A 23,526-nucleotide genomic window follows, 5' to 3' on the forward strand; every position below is an offset into this window, starting at 1 on the left:
TCTGCAGATCTTTATTTTATACTGGGGAAACTAAGAATTTCCTTCTAAATGGTAGAATTCTATTACCTATACAACTTGACTCTTTTCTTTACTTTGGCTTTTGTCTGGCATTTATTTTGGCAGATTAGATACTTTAAGATTTGGAATTGAATGGAAGATCTGTTTCCAACCAATCCCATAAAAATGGCAATTCTCTGGTCAAGTATTTGGTTCTTTGTGTTCTAATGTTACCCGCTCATCAAAAATTTACACTCAGAAGTTTTGCTAAGCATGGTTGAGCATGACTTAAAAGGTGATTGGCTGCAATCCCAATGGAGCCAACTAAAGCACAATGTAAGATCTGTCATAACGAACTGATTGCACGTTCTTCAGATTTCAAGGCTCATGCACAGACACGCTTTCTTCCAGCAAGTGGGTATGAATTTGCTCTTGACACTTTGCAAAAGATTGGCATTCTTGGCACTTACTAAGCTGTTTCTAGCACTGCATAGATGTTTCGAAAGGTGTTTCAGGTGGTAAAGGAGAAGAGAGACAATTGCCAGTCATACACAGACTTTGAATCTGCAGCATATTCAATATGCGCTAAACAGCTTTGTTTCACGGATATTGCAAAACAGTAAAAATACAAGTTTTTAAATGTCCCATTGCCTTTTATAATATTAATTTTGTGTTCTTTATATAAGATTTATTACAGATTATTTACTTGGCATTTGTAGTCTACACTGAATTTTGCAGGGGTTAGTGTGGGGGCGGGCAATTATTTTGGGTGGAGGGCCGCTTACTGAGTTTTGGCAAGCCTTCGAGGGCCGCATGACAAGCAGCCAGGGGCAGATAATTATTAATTTTCTAAATTTTTTAGGGGCCCTGCAGGCCAGATTGAATGGCCTGGCAGGCCACATCTGGCCCACAGGCTGCATTTTGCCCACCCCTGGAATTGTCAATGCCTCCTGATGGAAATGAACACAGGGGAGTTGGGAACATTGTACACAATTCTCTTTCTTTGAGACACTGTGCTGCTATGTGTATGCATATATGGGCCTCCCAAATATGACCACAATTTTCCCCTGCACCTGCTCTACGGTGTGAGCAGGTTCCAAGAGCTTGTGTAAAAACTGTAAGACAGTCATATTGAGGCACCTGAAGTCCCAGGAAATCTGAATTCTATATTACCTCAGCTACATCCCGTTTTAACTGTCTTTTAGACTGGATTTTCAAAAGAGGAACAGTAAAAAGAAAAACAAAAAACAAAACAAAACAGGTAATCTCTCATGAAGGATGAGATTTTAAACTCTTTTCAAAAGAAAAGTAATTTCTGAGTGTATCTGACAAGCTGCAGAGCTTGTCTTTTAAGAAGTGACTCCGTCACCCTGTCTGACTAGACAAGGGGGAATTAATAATGAGTAAATGCTTTTTACATGAAGATTACTCTGAGTAGTTGCAGCAGGAAATGAAGCAGGGCTTTTAAGCAAAAGATGGGGATAGATGGGCTCAGGGCTTGGTAATGGACACAGGCCTTTGGCATCTACCTCTGTTTTGAATCTAGCTTTGGCCAGTAGTGCTGCAAGTTGTTACAATCTGGGTGCATCTATACATGTGCTTTATTGTGGAGTAGACAAATTAGCTCCACAGAAGGTGTCACCATCTACATATGTGCCACTACTAGGGTGCAGGGAACTAATTAACTCTGCCATAAGATAGTACTTTCAGTGACAGTACTATTTTACAGCAGGGTAAGAAACTACTTGGACATGCACGTGTATATGGTGACAGGGGCTGGCTGGGGCACAAGGGTGCTAAAGTGCAGAAGCTGCCTGCTGCCTGTCAAGGAAAAATCTTAAGTTTGGTGCTGCCATCACAGGGAGTTGAAACTACAGACAGGCCCCCAGAATGTGCCCTCTGGGTGACCTGGAGGCTTGTCAGTCACAGAGCATGAGGTAATCTGATCTAACGCACATGCTCAGTTCACTGACTGCATGATGTAATTTGACTAGAAATTTCTCTGTGAAGAGCGTTCTGATTGGCCCCTAAATTCTTATAAAAGGTTTGTGAGCTGCCACCCGGGTGTGGTGAGGTAGTGTGTGTATGTTTTCGAGGAGACACTGTGCTTGATCCTGTGAGCAGAGGCTGCCTTTGGAAGGACTGTCTCACAGGGAGAGAACGATCCTGTGAGCAGAGGCTGCAGATGGCAGGGACTGTGAGGTGCAAGCAGAGGCTGCGGACGGTGGGTGGAGTGACTCGTCTTTTCGATCTCGGTTACGGGACTGTTTGGCTTCAATTTTGACTTTGGCTTACTTCGTTCTGGCTTCTCATCTCTGACCTCGGTTTACGGACTGTCTTTTGGACTGGCCTCACGACCCCATTCCTCGATTCACTACTTTACAGTTTTTGTTGTTATCCCGTTCATGAGCTGTTGACCAGCCCTGGGACTAGCTAGTGGGCAGCTGCACCTATCCCTCAGGGGGTAGAAAGCAAGGGCTTGCTAGTGAACTCCGTAGGCCAACAGACCCCTTTGTTGTTCGGTATACTGTAACTGAAGAAATATCTGAGCCTCCGCTTCCCAAGCGTGAGTAAATAAATCATCTTTGTTTAAACTTCCCATATAGCTCACATGCCATCGCTGCTAATCCCACCTGTTCGTATTCCAATTGCCACCCCGGCCCACCGTGACTTTAGGTCCGATTCACTCGGTGTTCGGTTACCCCGACACTGTCTTACCTCACACTTCAGCACCCTCCTGCCCCAGATGGCTTCTCCACCACCTGACACTGCCATCCAGAGCCCGGGGCTATATCTCCTGCCAGCCTGGGGCTGATCCGCCCTGGTTTAAATTGATGATGATGAAGCACATGCGTAGATGCTGCATCTGGGAGCAGTTTCCTTGGGCTCAAACAGCTCCATAGTTTATTGCATTATGTTAACTGCATCCTCTGAGAGGTGTCTCTTGGCTGCCTGCTTTTTATTGAACTAGTACATTTAGCTCACAGAGACAATGAAAACAGCCATCCTATGTGCCAGTTTGGCATAGAGACTAAGGACTGAATAGCCTTGGAGACTCAGCTGTTCAGGCCCAGATACAAAACTCCTAACATCACTGGGTGTTATGAGGGAAATAGGTAACCAACCCATGGCTAACCTATAAAACATTTGTGAGCTATTTGACTCTCTCTACATTTATACCCATGTCCTTCATACTGTACTAGCATATTGTTTGGATAAAGTTGGCTTCAGAGTCAAGGGCTTGCAAAACAATACTCAACTCACTTTCAAAATTAAAAATGAATGCAAAATAAAAAACACAGTGCACTTTTTCCCTCTCTGACCCTCTAAGCAACATGAAGTGCAGCAGCTGGATGTGAAAGAAAAGTGCTTCCAGCAGAAACAGCTCCTTCACAGGAGGACCAATTCACATCTTGTGAGGTGGCTGTCAGTCTGGAGCTTGTTCTCCTCAGCCGGAGAGAACCCCTGAATAAATGGGTCTTATAGTGTAATTCCCTTATCTGTTGTTGAATTGTAACCTTCTTTGGGCAATGACTGGGTCTTCCTACATGTCTGGACAGCACCTTACCTCAATGGGGCCCAGATTCTGACTGGAGCCTGAGTGTCACTGCAGTGCAAACATGAATTAATAACTGCACACGGTAGCTTTGCGATCACATTGCTCAATGATGCTTGAGAGATTGATTAATCCCTTGTTCAAGTCAATGATGGCATCACCCAGAAGAAAATAAGGATTCCAGCATACGATAAATCTGTCAACCAGGCTGTTCTCTCCTCAGTAGGGGAGAGCAAACAAACATATATTGTTGAGCGCGTAGATAATCACATTGGGAATAGCATGGTGTCTCCTGACACAAGCTATCCCATGAGCAGTTCAGCAGAATATGTTGTATAGGTTATGTTCATAGTTATCCTTTTACTCTGAGCAATTACACACTCATTCAAACAAAGAGCTTGTGATGTGAATAATGCCTTCCACCCTTCTTGAATCCTTCTGGGAAGCTAGGTTGCAATCTAGCGTTTAGAATGGAGACAAACAGCAATCTTAGATGTGAATTTAGAAGCTGCTCTGGAAGCTGCGCAATTAAAGGGGTTGGCTCTTTTGAAAATGGAGTAGTTGTTGTGAGATTCAGTGTTTCTGACTCTGCAGCTTCTAGCATACAGGGCCAAAAGCATTATTGTCACAGACTTTATTAACAATTAATGAAACAGAAGCCTGGTTTTAAATCGGGTTGTTTCTTTAGCACATATTTCGTGATGTACATTTTGAAAGGTTCTGTTCAGGTGGGAGTGTCATAAAAGGCACAGATGGAGCAAATTTGTCTCGAGGTTAAGCAGAAGGTTTCATAAAGGCTGAAGAAATCTTTTTGGATGTGCTTGTGAAAATATAGAAGAGAAAAAGTCACATATCTATACTCAGTTTTGCTTGCCTTTTTCATAGGAAGGAAGCCACCTTGCAGAGAAGGTAAGAAATGGCATAGTACTATCAATCACAAACCAAAGCTCACGTGGACAGATACTCCACTGAGATTGCCAGATCTACATACTGCATAGGAGAAAAGTACATAAGGAACATGAGGTACTATTTCCTGCATCATTTCAATAAATGGGAGTTGACTGAAAAAATGAATAAATGAATGCTACTGGCTTCATGGGGAGAGGATCTTGTCCTAACTAAATACTGTCCAGCAGTTTCGGACCTTATGCTCTAAACTGTAGAAGCTATCTGGAACCTCCATTTAATTTTCCCTTCACTCATGTTTCATTCTCATCTGTTTGTGCCTCACTGCAGGTACAGATCTTTTCTATGATATGAAAGGAATCTGTCTTAGTGGGACCTGATGCTCTTGCAAAGTTCATACTACTGGAAACTATTTAGGGCAGAGATGGTCATTCACTGCATGTTATCTTTGCTCCTTAACTTGGTTAGAGTATAAGCATTACACCCAGTATGTGCTTTTAACAATGGAGTTCCTGCATCTTGCCACCAGAAACCACAGGCATTTCCCAGTCACTCTGAAATGAATGCTCTCATAACTGGGTGACTTCAGAATTTGAACCATGCACTGTGTTCATTCCTCTGATAGTTACCACTTTCTGATGTGAAGGCCAGGACCTGAGGACAGGGAGCCAACTGAGGAGCGCACTGCTGCGCCAACCTACAGACCGGCCTATAGGTTTCACTGGGGCATTGATTATTATGGCTAAGGACAGAAGTTACACATAAACTGGTTTAAGTGATCAGAAACTGGTTTAAATCTGTAACAGAACAGAAGCTCAGTGCACATAAACCAGTTTCAAAATGGCTGAAACTGATTTAAAGTAAACCTCACTGAATGTAGTACCAGACTTAACAGATTTGAGTCAAACCGATTTATGAAACTTCTGTTGCAGATCCCTTCCTGGTTCAAGTTAAATCAGAGTTCCCCAGCATCCAAGCATGTTTTGTAGCCCCAGGCTGGGCTAAGCTGGGCTTTCTACACCAGACAGCCGGGATGGCTCCACCCCTCTGTTCCCTAGCTGGAACAGTGATGGGTGGCTGACAAGGGGGGAGGGGGCAGTGAGCAAGCCCAGCTGGGGATGCAGCCCAGTCTGTGGTGGGGGGAATGATCCCTCCCATGCAAACCCTAGCTGGGGTCTGAGGTGAGAGAGGGGGGGTTAAATATCCCTTCCCCCGCTCAAACTTACTGTTGGCTGCAACTGTGGACTACAAATCCCAGAGGCACCTGGAAGGAGGAAGAGAAAGTGATAAGCAAACCTGCAGAGTCCTGCTGCTGTGATTTTGGACTACAAATCCCAGAGACCTCAGGGGTAGCAGGAAGAGGAAGCAAACACATATCCCATCTGGCTATGTGCCAGAGAGTTGTGCTGTAGTCCCCTCCCCCCCCACTTTTGGCCACAACCACTGCAGAAATGCGGCTCCATTTCCTGAATCAAAGGTAAATGTTTGTTCACTTCTGTTCCAATTTAATCTACGCAGCTTAGACTAACCTGCAAAGACTAAATCAATTCAGCATTGAGCTTTGTGACTGTCTGTACTTAGCCTATATGCTGTTCACATAAAGGCTTTGCTAAAGCACTGGCTAGAGTAAGCCTCACTAGCAAACCTAATTGGTGTATGAACTTATCGCATAAACAAAACTTGGCGTGTGGGCTAGATGTGCACTCCTGCCAAGAGATAGGAATGGGAGATGATGGTATAAGGTAGAATAGTCTAGTACCAAGACAAGGCTGGAATGGGAACACACAGGTCAGAATGTGAAACAAGCCCACGGTATAGGACAGTTTGAGAAGTTCAAGATACAGGTGGAATGCAATATGTAATTTGTTTTGATCGTTGAATAGAAGGAGAAATGGGAAGCAGGGAAACTTTGTAGTGGCCTAGGGGAGCCTGCATGATGGTGTGCTGAATACCTAATCATGGGTACAAATGCCTTAGCTCCTGGTCTGATGTATTTGTTAGGCCAAAACATTACGGCTGTGCCTATAGACAGTAAACCTGGCCAAATCTTTGCTACTGAACCAAACCTATGGTTGTTCTTTAAGACTGTTTGGGATCTTCCAGCTGCAAGTTTGCTAGCACTGCAGTTCCTGCAACAACACTGATAACCCCAGAAAACATGGCCTGCTCTGGATCCCGCTCCATGATCCTTTTCAGAGGATCAAAGCGATGTTCTATTGAAAGTCCGTTTTGCTCAGCACCAGTACCTAGGCTGCTACAGAAGTGTTTCTTTTTTTATAAAATTAAATGAACCCAAATTATACGAGGGCCTACAATGTTGTTTCTCCTACACATTTTTTTCTCTGCATTGCTGCCAACAGAGGGAGTACCTACCAGACATCCTTAGTCCCACAGCCATGTTGACATCATTGATAGCCATTGATTTCAAAACATAGAAATTGCAAACAGTAACAAAGGAGCATTTAATTTAAGCAGAAAAAAAATCAATGTTTCCCCAAGTGCATCACTGGTTAAGGAGTAGTTGAGGAGAAATTGTTTTCCAGCTTCTAAGAAGTTGCAAGTCTCAGTTTTATACAAAGCTACAATGAACAATAAATGTTTGAAGCTGTTTATTTTTAAAGGGGCCTTGACTGTGTCCCCGCAATAAACATAATCAAGCAGTAGATGAGTTAGCACATTTTAGATACTCAGCAGCAAAACAAGAGCAGTCTGAATCTAACCCAACACCATCTGCCACAAAAGATACTGCAGCTATACACAGGAATCTCATTAGTACCTTTTAAGAGGGGGATTGTATCCACAAATAAATGTACTTGCAGTACAGGGTATGTGAAATGCTGTCAATATTAAAGTAGCTCATGAAAAATAGACCTCTGTCCCTTGCTGAATCTCTGCCAGCAGTGATACTGAGCACTGAGACAGGAAGGCTGTGCATATACACACACTTGTAATTTTCTAAGATCACAGAGTGACACTTGAATATCTTCACTGAGCAGCCTGAGAAATGATGCTGAGTAAATGACCGACTGCAGACAAGAATGAAACAGGTACAGACTGCACCAGCAATCAGGATCCACCCTGATGCAGTCAGTGGATTGTATGCGCTGCTAGAATCCTCATATGCGAGAGGGGGTCAGATTAAGCAAGCTCTCATCTGTCATACACAAACATCTGGGGTCCCTTTGATCCATGTATCCAAGCCCTTCTCTTCATTATATCCCTCTTTCATGGCTGCCTAAATAAACAATAGTCCAGTAATAAACTGACCTTCCCACACTGTTCTCCATCCCATAATCCTGCTATGATAGTCTAAACATATTTGGGGATGGAAGCATAAGGTTTCATGTGAACGGTGCCGTACATTTTGCAATTGAGTGATTATGGAGTCCTGGTCATCAACTCCCACTAGAGTGGACTAGAGAGCAGGATGGACCCTGAAAAGGGCCAAAATACAACCCGCATGCATGGATGTCTTTCTTTCCTTCATGCTACCATTGCTTGTGCCTGGGATGTTAACCTCCCTTCTCTCTTCCTTTCAGTGGCTGTAGCCATGATTCACTCAGTCCATGTCCACACTTGACCATTTATTTTTCTAGGTTTCAACCACCACCAGACCTTGCTTGTAGCTTTATTTTGGAATACGGATGGAATAAGAAACTGTATATGGGTCAAATTCATCCACAGTGCAACTGCACCAAGTTGATGGAGTTAGACGGGAAGAATTGACTTGTGTTAGACTAAGTCATCTGTGACCTCATGTGCAGGAGGGCAGGCAGGGGGAGGGCTGGAGAAACTGCTGCTAAAAGAATCCTCTTCCTTCTCGGAAGGTTAATCTTGGGGCACAAGGAATGTTGCAGGCTGACAGCTGCAGTAATGGCTATGGAGCAGCCCTGCCATAGCCTGCTGAAGGAGAATTCCTCCTCCTCTTCCACTGAATCCACCCACATCTCCCAGTGAGCAGGCTGCTGACTTGCGCAAAGGATTAGCCCCTCATCACTAGTGCCCTATCACTTTAAATGGATTACAGCCAGATTTAGTCAGAGATTTTCTAGTTCTGAATAAAGGCTTAGGCCTGCTCCCGGTCCAGTCAGTGGCAAAAATCTCATTGCCCACAGCAGGTGCTGGATGAGGGCCAACAACTAATATTATTTAGTACTTTATTTTTCATAGACTGCTTGTGCTTCTCTGCCTCTCTCCTTAGGCCATTTTGGATCCTTAGAGAGCTGTTAAGTCACTTTCAGACGAGTGAGACTAGCTCAAAGATGATAACGGGGGTGCGGGGGGAATCAAAGGATTGAAAAGAGGAGAGGAGGGAAAATAAGATTCCAGGGCAGACACAATACTGAGATAAAAAGTAATTAAAGAGAGATGGAATTAAAGGGTCATGGCAAGGCTACGACTGGTAGCTCAGAGTAATTCATACAAGCGTGTTATAATACTATGGTGCTCACTTATGCAATATAACAAAGAGCAACAATTTCCAGTTTTATGTAGTTTCCTCTGTGGAATGAAACACTGGGCTGGATATAGTAAAGTAACCTACTGATTAAACTCTGCTGAAGTCTATAGAGGAACTTCAGTAAAGCTGCAGTTGTGAATCAAGCCTGTAGTTTACCCTTTATAAAGTATAACAATGAGATAAAGACAACACAAGGAAATTATTGATTCAGAGGCAATGTGGGCCTAATTCTGCACTCAGAATTGGAATTTATGCTGGTGTGGCTGTTAGAAATGGAGTATTGTTAGAAATGCACAGCTTGCATCTTGCACCTGATAAGAAAGAAACACTGCCAAGGACTTTTTTCCTTGCCCAGCCTTGCCACAGCTTTTCTTATACTAAATCGCAGACTCTCCCCCAGCTTCTCCCTAGCCTTTCTCATGCAGATTACAGAAGCTGGAATTCAACTGACTGTGTCCTTGAAAGCGGGGGGGTTTAAACTCTTGGTGACCTATAGTAGTCTCTGAGCATGCTTAATTAGCTGATGCATATTTACCTCTCCGCCCTGCATACTTAAGTAGTTAATTATAATATACATGCGATGTATGTAGTGATGTAACCACATGTATGCTTGTATGAAACAGAAGTGAGCTGTAAGAGTTCCTGTTTCTGCACACATGCCCAGGAGGAAAAAGATAAATACAGCCTGCAAAATTCCTTGGTGGGTTCAGAGTAATCTGAGTTTTTGACTCTGCTCTGACCCTATTTGCAAATACACCTTTTGTGCCATCTAATGAGTGTGTGTCTGTGATTTTAGTGGCCTCCAGAGAAACGAACCGCTTTAAGCATCATGGCAAAGGAAGTTAGATGGTATTTTAGGTTTTGGTATAGTAGTTCCTGCCCTGGGGGAGGGGGTGGGCTACATGAACTCTTTAGGTCCCTTCCAATCCTGTTTGCCATGATTCTATAAAAGCAAAATTTGGCTCAATTCATGGAGAGTGAAAGGGATGTTGTTGTCTCTATAACAGTCCTTCAATATCTCTGATCAAGCAGCTCTCCACCTTAACCTGTGTTCATTCTCCTTTCTTTGTGGACTATCCCAAGACTCAGTATGGCACTGCAGTTTGCTTTTGGGTTATTTTTCCTTCCTTGGTTTTGCATAGCTCAGTGACTTTGGCCTGTTTCATGTTTTCTATCACAGCCTCTTTGCATTTGAATTCTCAGTTCTGTCATGTCTGTGTTTCACCAGACATATTCTTTATTCAGTGTCTTCCCTGCTGTTTTTCTTCACTTCACGTTTTTTTGCCTGGTCACAAAGATACCTGTTATGTTAGTTCAAGTCAGAGAATATAGAAATAAAAAGGATCTGTTAGAACACTGGGTCCACCCCTCAGCAAGTGGGAAATATCAGCTTTTAACCTGGCACTATCCATATTTCTTCTTTGCCAACAGGCCAAGAAGCAGGAACTTTATACTTTGGTATAACACCATTGAAATTAATATGCTTTACACAACAAGAAAAAATAAGAAGCTGGGCTGGTTCTGGTCCAATGTTCTGTTTAGGGCTGCACGAAATTTCACTAAGTGTTTAATTTCAAAGCTGTTTCTATGTGTTTTGAGCTTGAAACAGCAAAATTGAAACAGAAACAGTTTTGAAATGAAATGAGGGCACTTGAAATATTTTGAGAGCTTTGAAACGTTTATAGAGTTTTGAAACAGCCCGGTGGTGGGAGGCAGGGGAGAGCCAGGGCTGTGCTCCAAGCGGCTCCACAGCCCCATGTAGCTCAGCCCAGTGGGGAGTGCAGCCCTGGCTCTCCCCTCCTCCTGCCACCAGGCTGCGCTCTGTGAGGCTGGCAGAGCCAACTGGAGGGCAGCGCCAGCTCTGCCCACCTCCTGCCATAGGGCTGTGCTCCGATCAGCTCCGCCAGCCCCATGGAGCGCGGCATCGGCTCTGTCCACCTTCCACCACTGGGCTGAACTCCATGGGGCTGGCAGAGCCAATTGGAACACAGCCCAGCAGCAGGAGGCGGGCAGGGCTGGGGCTGTGCTCTGCCTCTCACTGCTGGGCTGAGCGCCATGGAGCCCAGCTTTGGGCGTGTGCTGTGCCCAGTGCTGGTCCTGGGAGGCAGTGGCAACCTCCTGTCATCTGGTGCAGATCTGAGGGCCTGCAGTCCTAGGAGGCACAGCCCCACAGCCCTCCCGGGGTGCAAGCCCCCAGATCTGTACGCTGGATGACAGCAGGCTGCTGTTGCCAGCAAATTTTGCTTTGAAGATTTTGAGGTGCAGTTTCTGAGAAACCTCTGTACCTATCTCCTTGAAACTTGGCAGGCTTCATGCCCTCAGAACTGGACTACTAGCCCAGCAATTTGCATCCAAATCAAGCAACAAATGACAATGTTTTAAGAAGTTTCATGATTCCCCGTTATAGGCCATGGGTGAAATGTCAAAACAGCAAAACAGTTCAGATGAAATGGGACAGTGCTTCAAAACGAAATGACAAAATGAAACACTGTCCCTTTGAAATGGCAAAAACAGATGTTGAAATGAAACGATGGTGTTTCGCACAGCCCTAGTTCTGTTTCAGCTTCACTGAATGGGAAGAAAGGCTGGAAAGAAACTCTCTCTCTGAAGAAGCAGGGCTGAAGGAAGTGCGGCACTAGGAACAGAGGGCAGCAGGTCATGGAGGTAATCAGCAGTAGTCAGTCCGGCTCCAAACAGATGTTACATTTGTCCCGAGAGAAGCCATTTAATACCTGGACAAAGTGCAATTGCTCAGATGTCCGAGTCTGCTGTCTCAGGACAAACACTAAACAGGTTGATGGGTAGGAAGTGCTAACAGTTTGCCTCAGGACATTGCAAAGTGTATCTGAACAGTTGTCCTGGGATTGTGTCACTGAATCAGTAGCAGAAAAGTGGCAGCATATTCAGCTGCTCACTAAACCCTGATTGTAAGGGAGATGTGTATACGTGGCAATCCTGGGACAGTTCTGTTCTGTGACAAAGGCTCAACTTGTCCTAAGACAAATGCAATGTCTGTTCCTAGCCTCATAGTCCTACAGAGAATCAGAGCTGAAGAATGCCCCTAGGGAGAGCTGTGGGGTGACGGCTACAAACCAGCTACCATTGTTGACTTCCACAGCACTCACAATCTGAATAGCCCGAAGCCACATTTATTCTAAGGCCCTGTGGTGGCATCTCCTTTGCTGCTGCCCTCAGGAGCTAGGCCTGGGTCCCTGCCTTAAAGAGCATGTTATGTGGAGTCCTGACAGTGTTACAGGGTTCGTGTGTGCAGGTAGCTTCAGTGACTCTGCGTATGTCCTGCTCTGAGGGCGAGATCCAAATCCTGAGATAAGACGAGAACAGCATTTGGAAACACCCCCACAGGGGAGGGCACTAGCCGGCAGACAAGGGAAGACAATCATTGTAATCACTTAAGATGAGCATTTTTGTTCTGCTTTCAAGGTGGAGATTACAATTCTCCTCAATGAAACCATTTTAAAGGAGCAATTTTTGTTTTAGCTGAGGACAGAAATGGGGTGGACTTGGTCAAAAAGAAGTTCCGAGTCTAAAGAGGCTGGGAAAATGGTAGCAGGCACAGAGACCAACCTGGAACCAGGACAAAAGACATGCTGAGGTAGGGGAGAACCTAGGCAGAAGCTTAATGGCAAGGACAAGGAGTCTGACTTGGATTTGAGAGGCTCTTGGGGGCTGATGGTGCAGCCCATGAAGGGTCTGCCACCATCATAGCATCAGGAGAGACAGATGATTGTTTGGGCAGAAGTTTGGATGGACTGGACGTGGGCACTGAAAGATCAGTGGAAGTGGCTGAAGTAGTACAGGCAGCAATTAAAAGGTTGGAGCCAATATTTTTACATTGGGAAAGAAAGATTGGGCAGATTTTTTAAATGAAACAGAGCTTATGAGAGCCAGCAGCATTGCTCAGAAGGGGAGAAGGAGAGAAGGGATGCCAAGTGTGGCATCTAGGCGGCAGGTCTGTGGTACAGGGAGGAGGGCGGAGAAAAGAGGGGGAGAGAAGAAAACGTAAATTCAGTGCTGACAGGTTAGTCTGATGTGGCAGCAGGACATCCAAGACGAGATGTCAGTCAGCCAGCTGGAGATTTGCACTGTTGCTATGGAGGCTCAGAAAGGTTTCTTTGCTCCAAAAGTACCTGGTAATTTTATTTCACTGAAAGCTTTTTTATTTTTGTTTACTGGCACCTACTTAAGGGACTGAAACTGCAGAAGTACTGAGTGCTTGCATCACCACAGTGGTGATTCCTCCTTACTGGTGGAATTTCTCCAGTTTTTCAATAGTTTTGCTTTGGTGAAAGGCTTCAAGAAGTATTGACTAGAAGTGGCAGGATTTTATACATCGTCTCTCCTCCTTAATTATAGTGCATGCTTCTTTTAAAATGATTTAGTTAATTTAGCAATATAAATTCCACATAACTTCAGAAACAAGGGAATATAGTTCATAAGTCTAAATTATTTTCTGCCAAACAATTTGACCATGAAGAATACCAATGCAATTCATGAAAATATGACTGCGGTACAGAACACACTAAATACTCTGACTCAGTATTATAGGGCTCTAGAAAAGGGTTTTAGATGGGAAAGGTTTCCGGTAACACACCAATAGCTGCATCCATACTGCATGCAACACTACAGTCTCTGCTGAGGTGCTTCACTCGGACTGTGAGGCATCTTCTTTTCCGGAAGAGGGTTCCAGACACTGTGAGGTGGTGTGCATGGCGTTCCCCTCTCCCAATCCACTATCCAGTTCATCTGTAGCCTAGTGGTTAGGTTAAGGGCCCTCAGCTGGGAGGGGGAAGAACCTGCTCCCAGAACCATGTGTATTTTATCTTAAGCAGTCATTAGATAAAACACCATAGTCCAGAAAGAAGGGTCTCCTCCTCACAGATGAATGTCCCAACCCCTAGGCTATAGATTTCAGTTTCCTTTTGCGTTTTGTTTCTTTTCCACAGAATCTTGAATTCACTCCTGCATTATGGCACAGCTTCAGCAGGAGAGCTGGCGAATGTCCCTCCAACTCAGAATAGCTTATACCCAGTGGTCAGGACATGCTCCTGCGAGAGGGGAGGTGTGGGTTTGAACTTCCTCAAGCTCAGGAGAGAATTGACCCTGGGTTACCCATTCTTTGGGAGAGTTTTTAATCGCCCGCTGCTATATTCAACTGAGGTACCACGAGGCATTCTTTAAGAAAAGAGTGAGCCATGCTTGGTGCTGTGAAAGAAAGGCATGAGACTGGTATTGAGGGACTTGGATCCCATGCTGAGGGGGTGTCCTAGTCGCAGCATTACCCATAGATAGGCTTGCCAGAATTCTATTTTTATTTTTTTTTATAATTTTGCTGGATAATATCAATATTTATTTTTAAGCATTTATTTCAATTTTTATTGCTTTTAAATTTTCAGGGTTGTGCAGTTTAACCACCCACTATGACAAATGTAATATTGGAGGATTGCAACAGCTAAGTGGCAGAGCTGTCACCAGTCCAGCTCCACTTGCCTGTAGCTCCCGCATCCACTTTGTCACTCCCTCTTCCTTTGCTCCCAATTCCTTGGGGTTTCTGGGAGTTGCAGTCCCAACTGCAGCCAGCACAGTTCCGTAGGACTGCTCCCCCTGTCGTCACACACCTCCATCAGCCATCGTTTTTCTTATGTCCCTTTCCTATAAATTTTGATTAATAACAATAGAAGTATTGTTTTTTGGGTAGTCTGTGTGCGAGGTGAAATCAACATTTATCGCCGTTTACCAATAAAAACCAATCCTGCCAAGCCTACCCATGGAGTAGCTCTAGGCAGCTGCATACCTGGCTGCATTCACTTTAGGCACCACACAGTTCAGCACACTGGCTGTTCGGGACCCCATCTTGAGGCATATCAGTCTTCGCTAGGCACTGTTCAAGGATGACAGCTCATGGCATGTTCTGAATTCCACTAGCCTTTAGGCATCCCAGTCCTTTGTTGTATCTAGCCCTATATCATACTTTTGCAGGTATGAAAACTGAATATATCATGTCCCCCAGAAAGTCTGGTCTTCTCTACAGCTTCTGTGGGGAACAGGGGAAAGGTCTGACCTTACTAGCGCTCATAATCTCTCTTCAACTCTGGAAAAGCTTGTGATCTTGCTCTTTGGGCAGTCCTCAGGCTCCCTAACAGTTACTGCATCTGACTGGGCTGCAGCTTCTTCTGTGCAGCTGTTACCAATGCTGTCTCTTAACCCCTTTATTGGCTGGTGCCCAGCAGGGTATGTAAATACCATCACAGGCCTAGATCCATAATTGAAGCTTCTACGTGCTGTTCTTTTGCAAATAATAATAATACTTTCCTTGCAGCTTTGGGAAAAGGACTTAGGAACACAGTCCTCCATCACTGTAGCTCAAGGAAAAATGTATAATAGTTACCACTAGTGCTGTGTACGATATACTGTTTGTCTGCTAGCCATAAACATGGATTAATTTAAAGGTATTCCCTAGGCATATGTAAACACTGTGAATGTTATACAATGCTGTGTAAAAGCAACACAGAATGTCAAGCCGTAGCAACACCCACAGATGCGGAGGATGAGGGGGAAATATTTCCCAACTCCAAACAACATGGCTCATCACAGCCTCTCTACTTTCTCAAACATCTCCTCCACCCCTCCCTCTCCCCCTCCCCAGGAACAGCCTTGCACATGAATGATGAAGTGCTATGCACTCTGCCATAAGTGTAGCATCACCTTTGTCCTTGACCTGTGCCCTGCAATGTTCATGGAATTTGACAGAAATGATATCCCCTCCCTGGCTGTTGAACAATCCCATAGATCTAATGAAGCATGCCATCCTTGCCACATAGCCTATGGGGTAATCTATAAAACCATAGAGGAACAGTATCCTGCTCTGTTAAATACTGTTAGGCTTTAGAAAATGATTATATCCCTTTATTATGGTACTGCTTTGTATAACTAGTGGTTTAATGCCTATTAATCTATAGGCAGGTTCCCAAAGAGTGAAAACACCCCTGCACTTTTCACAGAAGTACATGTGTTAGCTGTCACATCCTAGCCAAAGTCTGTTCAGGTGATTGTATTTAGTACTAAACATTCTCTCTATGTTTAAACCGAATAGATCATTTTTCTACACGTCTTCTCCTGAACTACTGTGTAATATCAATTTGTGATCTCTTTAAAGACTGCCGCCTTCCTTGCAAAGGTGGTAGCATGATGGCTCAGAAGTGATCTTGGAATTTATATTATGTAATGTATACACATGCATAGTGTAACCCTTCTACCGGGCACTGCAGCAAGGGCTGGATTCAATTTTGAGGTACTAAGTATATTTTTCCTTGGCTCAAGCTCCCATCCAGATCACCTGGCAAACACTAAATGAATTACTAGGGTGTCCCACATAAACAAAAACGCCCTCCTTTATATATTTTCCCCAGAAACAGGTCCCAGCTTGCCATATGCTAATAAGCACATGGTCAAAACACAGGGGTCATCTTGTCCACATAAAAAAACATACACAACCTCCCCCCCACATGAAATATACAACTTTCATGTGTGCGTGTGGGTGTTACAATAGCATATAAAGTCAAGACTTTGTGATAATTAGATGAAAGAAGAAATGCAGATGCCAGTTGTTTTAATCTCAAATAGATTGGATTACAGTAAAATACCTTTGCAGTAGATAGAGGCACAGTGTGTTTTGTACAAGAGCATCCATAAAAAAGCAGTTCCTGAAGGAGATGTTCCTTGGGAGGAGTGGAGAGAATCCCCTATAATTGCTAAGCTACCCTCTGCCCCATCACACTTGCTAGATCACCTTTCTTTCATAAGTTTTGGGCACATCTGACTGAAAAAAATGGGATACAACTTTCCCCAAAATACCATGTTTGCAAATATAACCATGACACTTTAATGAAAAACCTTGCTGACATTGTGAATTTCACAGGTTTTCATCCAGCTTCAGTGAGAAGTATCTACCATGGGAATAGCGTGGTAAGTCATGACTGTTTTATCCCCCGTAACAGGAGAACGGGCAGGCGGTGGTCTGTCTGCTGCTTCAGGTCTCAAACCAGGAATTCCTAATCATAGGTCGTGGACTGGGGTGGGCCACTGGGCCATGGCCTGACCAACTTTTAGCACATTAATTTATATAACCCACAAATGTGCAATTGTCATTCTGGTTAAAACTGTATAGCTAGTTTTTTAACTACATAGCTAGCTAAATGAACGTGCTAAAAACATAAAACACTCAAGTCATGTCTGTTGGTGTTGTCTGGAAAAATGTTAGTTCCAGTTTAACGGCATCTTGCCTGCTCATCCACCTCTGAAGTAATGTCTTGAGAGACTGCTGTAGTTCAGTGCTTTTTTTAGCGAACAGGAGAGATCCACAGCAGCTTTCCCTTCCCCCACAGCCCTGGCACCCTCCACTTGTCACGGCAGCGTGCGATCCTGTGAAGGATCAAAACTACATGTGCCACTGCAACAAAATCCCATTTCTTGCATCTGCCTCTATTAACAGAACATTCAAGGGATGCATAAAAATGTTATGTTTCCTGACACTGAGTTGATGGGGGCTTTAAACTGCTGCAGCTTGCTCATAGGCTATAGGCAAGGACTTGGGCACTGACCAGCTTTTTTTAAAGAAGATAAAAAGGAGACAAGAATCTGTTGTGAACAATTAGGCTCAACTAATGAATGCTACTAAACGCCAGAAATATCTTGGTCTGTGCCGGTTGGCAAATGGCTCTGCGGAGTTTCAGCATCTTGTGCACAGTGCACTGCTGCATGGTCTTTTAAGTTTCCCTACATTTCAGACTGTACAGCATGAGCGTCATGTGATTTGCTTGCTGCCATGGTAACACACTCTGCTTAGTGAACAGTGTTGAGTAAAATCCCACATAGAGACCACAGTGTTAGACCTTTCTGCAGGCAGCACTGCTAGCATCCTACCATAGCCTTCCAAGTGGCACATTTGGGGAGGGAGAGGAGGCAGATTTATCCCTTGCTGGATCTTCAGGGATGGCAGTGGGGTTGCACCAGAGATAAATTTGCCCTTCAGTGGTTGGGTATTTTTTTTAACAGAGAACAATAGGTATAGGTGGTTCTTTTCTGTGCCAGAACATGCCTTATCTTTGCTGATCCCAGCCCTATTCTGGTATTCCCATTTCCCCCTTCCCTCCCCCCAGGTGAGTGAAAGACACTACTGCCACACAAGAAGAGTAGCTGACAGCCACCTTGTGTGCTAACACAAATGACTCTCCACAGCAAAAGCCATGCAAAAGAAGAGGACATAAATGCATTCTCTTCCCAGTGATGCCAGGGGAAGAGCTGCCTTCCACAGTGCTCATTTATCCTGTTAAGCAGCCCTTGTGGTACATTATCTCCTCTTAGTTCTGCTGGACATATCAGCCAGGGGAGAAAGCAAATGGAATGGAACTGTTTTGAGCCCCCTGCATCCAGAGGGGTGCTGTGTGCTACACATTATCAGCAGCCCCCAAAAGCTGTTAACTCATGCTTAAAGCTTTACTCTCCTCCCCACTCTGAGCGAGTGCAGGTTAGAGAAGTGACTAGTGGATTATTTTCTGCAAAGGGTGGAGATCGTGTTACATCTCCCACCAATACATGTTAAATTGGCCAAAAGCGACTCTGATTTACTCCTTCACTGGGATGTGCAAGGGAATATGATCACCCTCTGTAAGCCAGATTGTTTGCCCTTCCTCTGGAGTTCTTGCTATTGCAGGAACCTGCAAGCTTCTCACTGGTGAAAGGGGCAAGTACTTTAGTCTGGTTGGTTAGTAGTAGCCATCACATATTCCCTAGAGTTAATTGTAGCAGGATGATGAGGGCTGTCTTAATCTGCAAACTGGCCCTGACCAGCCCCAGGACTGAGTAAGGCACTAGTCATAAGACAGTAAAATGTAGCTGGAGAACAGAAGCCAAGCCCCGTCCCAGAGCATGTGTGCTTACAGACCAGGTGATCTTCCAGAAACCACACCTCAGCAGCAACCTTTCTGGGAGAGCCCCTGAGATTTCTTCCTACTGGAATGGAGCTTTTACTGAGTGATGGAAACTGATCCCCTTTATGATGCATTTAATATTTCTTAATTTATGCATGGGGCATATGATAATATGGCAGTAGCTTCAATAGGAATGAATGGATCAAAGAGATATGATTATAGGTAAGAATATGACGACAGTAGCAGGATTTTGCTGTGAAAGCATGCAGGAAGAGAGGGAAGACCATGTATCAAATGACAAGAGTCAGAACAGCAAATGTGCTGTCAGCATTTGAACTGAAAGCCCTGTTCTGTCAAATGTGGGTTAGCTGGATTCAGCTGTCATTATCCATTTGGTAATCTTTTAAGTGACACCCAGCCTGGAATGCATGGTGTAGGGGCATTTTTAACATTTCGGAGTGAGGACTATAATGAGAATGAAGCTAGATTTCTTTTGAATGTGCTTCTGGTACAGTTCTCCAGTAACACTGGCTGTTGCCTCCCTTTTGTAGTTGTCCAGGTTACTTTTCCTTTAGTTCCATTACTGTCTCAATTAGTTATGCACACAACTATACAAAGGGAATTTCTGGAAGGTTGCCAATAATCTCCCTGTAGAGCTGAAAGAAACTTTCTCTCAGCATCTGCTTACACAGCAATCTAGTACCACTGTTGCTGTGTTCTAATCAAAGTATATTACTTATGATCACACCCCCTTTCCATTGGGCTATACTTTGTTACTCGGGTATTTATTACTGCAGCATGTATTAGAGAAATGCTATCTATTTATTGCCCTCATTGTAAATGTATCAGAAAAATGCATATTCCACATTTCCCTTGGCATGGGTACTACTTTTTATGTCTAACAGGTCAAATATAATTCCTCTTACATATAAAGCACATGGATATGAGGGAGTGTGAGACACAGAGACCTATAGGTTTGACTTCTCTCTAGGAGTGAGCTTTATGCAGCTGACCTCACTGCTTTCTCCATTTGCCCCAAATACTGAAAGCTTGGCCCCAAGCGGGGTGTAGGACTGTAATGATGTGGCCAGAAGGCCAAATTTGGCTGTGTCTGAGCACTGTCAGCCCCAAACCAAAAGTGACTAGGAAGGGATTTAAGGGGAAAATTCTCCCCATAAATGATGACAGCCAGAATAATATGTTTGTTTGCAAGTGAAAGGCTGATGCAGAGGCAATTTATTCAAATTCAGTTAGACCCCCAAATTATTGTGGTGACTGTCACAACCTGCAAGCCTTGAAGTGTAAACATAACAGCATAAAGTCTGTTAGCAAACAACCAGCATCTTTCTATGGCTGGTAAGTAAGATAACTAGGACAGTGTAATAGTCCTGCAGCTGCGCATTAATGGGCTGTTTCTGGAACTTCCATAAACATGAAACTAACATTTAATCCCTGTACCAATAGCCCTAGCCCTTCTCTTCACAGAGTCACTAGATTTAAGGCCACAGAGGACCACCATGACCAGCTACTCTTACCTTCTGCATACATAGACTGTTAAATTTTTCTGAAGTCTTTTAAAAAGAAATAACTTATCCTAAAGACTCCCACCAGTGTGAGCACTGCCTCCTGTAGTAAGCTGAATGGTTAATTATGCTTATTGACAGGAAACCCATCCTACTTCCAGGTTGAGTTTGTCTAACTTCAACTTCCAACCACTGGATCTCGCGTCTTCGCTGGTCTATGGGAAAGCCCCCCACTTCCACGTCTCTTCTCCATTTATAACCACCTGTATAAGTCAGGGCTTGAGTCACCTCTCTGCATAGATGAAACTCTTTAACCCTGACATCGCACAGCTTGTTTTCCAATCCACGGGTCATTTTTGTGACTCTGTTTTGAATTCTGGCCAGTATATCCACACTCTTCCTAAGTGTGTCTTCTGTGTCATTTGATCATTGCCTTAAAGCACTCTAAAAGCTAAAGACAAGTATTTTTATTGTTACTTCTGTGGCACCATGGCTAAGCTGTGCCTCAAACACAAGAGAGTTGCTGCTTACAGGAGCTTAGTCTAAGGCTTTATCCAGATGGAGCGGGGGTGGTTATACCAGTATAAGTATATTGATTAAAATTCACCCTTTATCATATGCAGATATAGCTTTCCCATGTAGAGAAATCCTTCACCAGACTGAGAGAGGGAGGGTGAAAGGAAGGCGCACAACAGAGAACTGCTTTAGGGAGAGCATCATTTAACAAGCATTGCTTGTTTGTTTTCAACATATATGATCAGACAGGCCTGGAGCAGGAATGGAGAGAAGGAAGCTGTAGAAGAGTGAGGCGAATTGTGAAGGAGAAGTCAGTAGCTTGGTGGGACACAAGAGGTGGCACAGAGGGTGGCATAAAAAGGCCTGGAATGACAACTGGGTGAATCATAGTCCTTATTCTAAATGTGTTGCTGATTAATGTGAATTGTGACAAGGTAAAGGGCTTTCCATCCAGGGAAATCCTTTTGTTGCGAATCATCTGGTGTTTTAATGCACTTTCGAAGCAACTCTACTGAGATGTGGGATGAATTTATTCCCAATAAAGTAAGCACTGATACATTCCTATCCTCTACTAAGTATTGTGTTGTCCCTCCCTCTAGCATCCCACACAGCTTTTTGGACTATCTGGGTCTTCCATCTGTTTCTTTGTGTGCCTGCTGCTGCTTCAGGGCCATCCTGAGAGGGTATTACTTCCCTGTTTAAATGCTGGCTTATGGTCAGCAGATGCCCTCTGTGATTCCATCTCCTGGGAAGCTCCCCTACCTGTACCATGCTCCTAGTTACTCACCACTAATGTCCCTTGCTTTAGTGCTGTCCATTGCTGAAAGTCTGGCCTGTATTAAGCTCTAGAGAGAGGAGCTTTACTTTCCCCAGCTATCTGGCTGCAACTTAACATAAGAATACCAATGGGTAGCACCACAAGTGCTGTGTTCAGGGGCACAACCAGAACAATTTCCAGGAACAGAGTACAGCCAAAGAAGCTCTGGCTGGACTTGAGAAATGTGAAACTGTACAGAAAAGTGCCATGACCTGCTGTTTCTCCCAGGAGCTTGACTGGATCCATGCAAGTGCTACCACTGTACCAGAGGCCATTGCAGGTATCCTGAATGATCATGGACCCAGATCTCTCATTCTGTGTTTGTAGTAGCTGCAGCATTGCATAAAGGAACATTTCTGGGCTATTTAAAACACTCACCAAGCATGCCAGGCTCCTGCCCTATCTAGGTGCAAGGCTCCCTCCTTTGTTCTCCCCAAGGTTGTACGGCTCACCAGCAGTTGTCATAAATGAGAGATGATCCTCTCAATATCAGGTTTCTCCTTCCACCTTTCAGTCTTCCAAACACCCATTCCAGTGATTTCATTGCCATTCTGAAGAGTATATGAAAATGTTCCTTTCTCTTGTCCACGTATCCTGTAAAAAGCTCAGTATACGAGGGAAGCATGGGGCAAGCTGGTTCTTCTGGCATGACTGGAGGAATGGCAATACTATCACTACAAAAGCTCCATTATTCATTGCAGAAACAATGCAGGGCTTCTAAAGATCCTGGAGCCACAAATCTTTCCAGACCCCCTCCCCATAAATACCAGGTTGATTGGACAGGCTTTGTAGCATCATAAAGATATGAATTCTCAGGTCTGGTGTGTGGGACTGGGTAAGAATAGGCACATAGGCCTCCACTGGTTTCCTCTCTATGTAAGGGAATTCAGACTATGGGAAGCCATTAATAATCACCTGTGCACCATCTTCTCTAACGATCCTGAGTGGAGACAGTAACTTCTTGGTGGCAGCACACACTTCCATTGCAAGAGTTTTGAGGGCTCATATACCAGCACCAAACCAATTAGCTACTAACTAGTGGCAACTAGGTATAGTGAGTTTCCAGACAGAGATGGCCAAATACTTTTCCACACTAAGAGGAACACTTATGTAGGTGTCCTGGTGCTGCACCTCTGAGAAAAGCTCCACATAGATTTCTAAAAAAGTGGCATGTGATATCCTGAAGTACTACCAATCTTGCTGGTCATCTCAGCTGCTGACAGATGTGGGGGGGAAAAAATGGTACTTTACTTTCAGCTTGGCATGCCCCTGTTCCAACTGCACCTTGTGCCCAGAAGAGGAGCCACGTCAGTTTGACCCGGCTCACGCAACATCTGTATAGATCACGCATTTCAGTGGGACTTTTTGGCACTCTTATCTAATAGGTGATTGAATCAGCTGTTAGATAAAAGCACCAAAATGCCCTGCTGAAGCATACGATCTATACAGATGTTGGGCAAGTCGAGTCAAACTGACACAGCTCCTTTTCCAGTATAGCATTATTTTTTTCCCGTGTTTGTCAGTGGCTCTTATGTCTTCCACCTGATCCTGTTTCACCAGTTAGTGACAGCTGGATAAACTCAAAGGTGACACTGTACCACATGAACCTGCTCCCAGAAGAGGTATGGGAGAAGTGTCTGACTTAAGCCTTTTCCACCATGTCGCTATTCCCCTATTTCTGAAGCCATTGCATAACTTTAGGTATGCTCACCCCATTCCATGAGTATCTCAGCATCCATCAGTGTTTTCTCCATTGCCTGATGGTGTGAAAACAAGATGGGTGATGATGCAATGACACAAAAGGA

Source organism: Crocodylus siamensis, chromosome 3 (genome assembly GCF_052110815.1).
Source record: "Crocodylus siamensis isolate JL-2025a chromosome 3, ASM5211081v1, whole genome shotgun sequence".
NCBI classification, from domain to species: domain Eukaryota; kingdom Metazoa; phylum Chordata; order Crocodylia; family Crocodylidae; genus Crocodylus; species Crocodylus siamensis.